This window comes from Macaca thibetana, chromosome 18, assembly GCF_024542745.1.
Source record: "Macaca thibetana thibetana isolate TM-01 chromosome 18, ASM2454274v1, whole genome shotgun sequence".
Taxonomy (NCBI): Eukaryota; Metazoa; Chordata; class Mammalia; order Primates; family Cercopithecidae; genus Macaca; species Macaca thibetana.
In genome coordinates, this window is record NC_065595.1 from 34,861,553 (window position 1) to 34,864,972 (window position 3,420).

The window sequence follows — 3,420 nt, forward strand, 5'->3', positions numbered from 1 at the left end:
TTAGTGTTATTTTTCACTCACATTTGTAAGATGCACTTTGAATGGGCGAAGGTGTGGAGAAGGGTCTGCACATTCCATTTGAGAATTACACCAATTTGGGATTCCTTGGGGACAGGCCTTTCTGGGAGTGGAGTATGTCTCCCTCACCCTTGTCTAAGCTTGGCAGCTTTTTAAATCAGACGGAACCACAGGATTTAAGGGTTGGAAAGTGGCCTAGAGGCAGGTTGTCTCACCTCCTTCTATTGCAGGAGCCAAGTTAACTGCCTCCAGACCAGTGGGCATCTTTGTGGGGACACTGTGAAAGAAACGATCTTTCTCCGAAAATGCTGCTTTTCTGAAGACAGCCGTTTTCCCTCTTGGTCTTTCTTTGCCACCTCTTGTTTAACGTATAATCAAGAAATAACAAAAAAAAATGGGCAACCAGCAGCCCTCGGGGCTGCTCTGCCTGTGGAGTAGCCATTTTCTTACTCTTTTTTTTTTTTTTGAGATGGAGTCACACTCTGTTGCCCAGGCTGGAGTGCAGTGGCGTGATCTCGGCTCACTGCAAGCTCCGCCTCCTGGGTTCACGCCATTGTCCTGCCTCAGCCTCCCAAGTAGCTGGGACTACAGGTGCCTACCACCACGCCTGGCTAATTTTTTTGTATTTTTAGTAGAGACGGGGTTTCACCGTGTTAGCCAGGATGGTCTCCATCTCCTGACCTCGTGATCCGCCCGCGTTGGCCTCCCAAAGTGCTGGAATTACAAGCGTGAGCCACCATGCCCAGTCTTTTTCTTACTCTTTTTACTTTCTTAATCTTGATTTTGCCTTGCACTGTGGACTCACCCTGAATTCTTTCTTGCTCGAGGTCCAAGAACCCTCTCTTGGGGTCTGGATTGGGACCCCTTTCTGGTAACAAGATCTCTTTCCTCCTCTCATTTTAAAATGAGAATAATTCCAGTCTTACCTCCTGGGCTCTTAGAACCCCCTGAGATTTTTTTTTTTTTTTTTTTTTTTTTTTGAGACGGAGTTTTGCTCTTGTTGCCTAGGCTGGAGTGCAGTGGCGTGATCTCGGCTCACTGCAGCCTCCGCCTCCTGGGTTTAAGCAATTTTTGTGCCTCAGCCTCCTGAGTAGCTGGGATTACAGGCACCTACCACCATGCCTGGCTAGTTTTTGTATTTTTAGTAGAGACGGGGTTTCACCTTGTGGGCTGGTCTTGAACTCCTAACCTCAGGTGATCCACCCACCTTGGCCTCCCAAAGTGACACAGGCATGAGCCACCGTGCCTGGCCCCCACTGGGATCTTATAGGGCTTTGGGGATCACAGGGGGCCCAGAAATGTGAGGGGCTGTTCTTGAAGAAGGAGTGGGGCTGGACTTAAGTGGCCAGCACTGGAACCGGGGACAAAACCCAGGACGCTTGACTCTTGGCTAAGGAGCCTTCCAGCCTGAGGCTTCTGTGACTGGTGGGGGACCAAGCACCCCCTGACCCTGGCTCTCTTGTCCTGTCTGACCAGTGAGGTACAAGTGAAAGCTCAGCCCATGGTGCCTCCAGCCAAGTCATTTCCATCTCAAAGCAGGGCCTACTTTCACCATAGATTATCCCCTGGGCGGTTTCTTCTCATGTAGCTACATCTAGTTTTAAACCTCAGTTGGCAGCAGGCAAAGTGTGTTGGGCTCTTGGTGGACCCAGGAGATCACCAAGGTGGTTGCCGGTCACTTCCTCTCACTGCTGTCTTCAAAGTCTGGTGGGCATTGACCACAGAGGGAAGCCTGCAGGCTGCAGCCTGCCCGTCAGAAGCCCCTGGGAAGAGTATGTTCATGGAACGCTGTGCCCTGCATTATCACAGGAAGTCCAGTCTTGAAAACACCAAGTCTTCCAGGTCATTTCTCTCCTTGACTCCGTGCTGCAGCACACCGAGCTGACTCAGCCTGTCTCTGGTCTTTGTTGCCAGTGACAGAGCCTGAGTACTCTGAGAGGGCAGGTGGGGGAAGATAGGCAGCTCTGCTCCACCCAGACCTCTTACAGGGACAGTGCCAGGCTCCAAGGGCAGCTCAGAGGGTTTGGGGAGGGCCGAGTGCTGTCCCCTCACCACCCTCCCCTCTGACCCTAGGAGCAGTGGCTTTATCAGGAGGCCAATCTGGGGGCTGCCTGTGCACTGTGTGCATTTGTTAAAGGGGGTGCCAGCCGGCCGGCCCTCCTCAACGTGCTTCCCACAGCCCATCACTGCATCTGAAACCACGCCAACAGAGGAAGTGTCCCTCTGAGGAATGGCACTTCTTCCGGTCCCAAGAAGCCCTCTTCAAAATGCAAGTACCGCAGGAGGGTATGTATCAGCTAGCACCAGCTGATTACTTGGCACCCTTATACATCACCATCATGCCAACACCAGGCGCACCCAGAGCTGCAGTCTCAACCATTAGCTTAAGAATCACCTGGAATCAACTGCTTTCTGCTTAGAAATAACAAACTCAAAAGGACATTTTGAGGACAGTCGCGGAAATCTGAATATGGACTATAAAATGATATTTAATTCATGTTAATGAATCAATCTCCAATGTGGTAATAGTATTGAGGTAATAGAGCACAAAGCAGTTACTTAAGAAATAATTCCTATTGCAATTTTTCTTGGCTGTGAAACTGGCCTCAAAGACCAGGCAGATGTTCCAATACATACCACTCCTGTGTCCTTAACTTCCCTGGTTATGCAAGACTCTCCATAGAGGTGCCTCAAAGCATCCCCATACAAGGAGGTACGTAAGCCCGCTCCTGTGACCTCTTAACAGCTCAGACAGGCTCCTGGATGAATCCCAAGGTTAATCAGGAGCCACCTCTTGCCCTGGTGAAGGCTCTGGTGAGGAGTGGAGCTTTGCAACCCACTGGCCTGCATAATAACTTGTGAAGATCTTGTGAAGATCCCTTGACCGTCAGACCATCTCCCTGGAAAAAGCATCACTACCTCTTTTTTTAAAAATGTATTTTTAATTAGTATGGATATATGTATTTATATATTTATAGGGTACATGTGATGTTTTGGTACAGGCATACAATGTGCAATGATCAAATCGGGGATTGGCATATCCATCACCTCAAGTACTTATTGTTAAGAACATTCCAGTTCCACTCTTAGTTATTTTAAAATATACAATAAGTTGTTAACTATAGTCGCCCTCTTGTGCTAGCAAATACTAGATCTTATTCATTCTCTCTAACTGTATTATGCTCTCATTAAGTATCCCCACATTATCCCCCGCTCCCTGCTATCCTTCTCAGCCCCTGGTAATTATTCTATTAACTCCACGAGTTCAATTTCAACCTTTTTTTAGTTTCCACATATGAGTGCGAACATGTGATATTTATCTTTCTGTTCTTGACTTATTTCCCTTAACATAATGGCTGCCAGTTCCATCCATGTTGTTGCAAGTGACAGGATTTCATTGTC

The 3,420-nt window shown here is 48.3% G+C and overlaps 1 protein-coding gene across 1 annotated transcript in view; it reads right to left on the reverse strand.

Moving 5' to 3' along the window:
* HAUS1 (HAUS augmin like complex subunit 1) overlaps positions 1-3,420 on the reverse strand; it is a 983,957-nt gene that overhangs the window by 302,019 nt on the left and 678,518 nt on the right. The window lies entirely within an intron of this gene.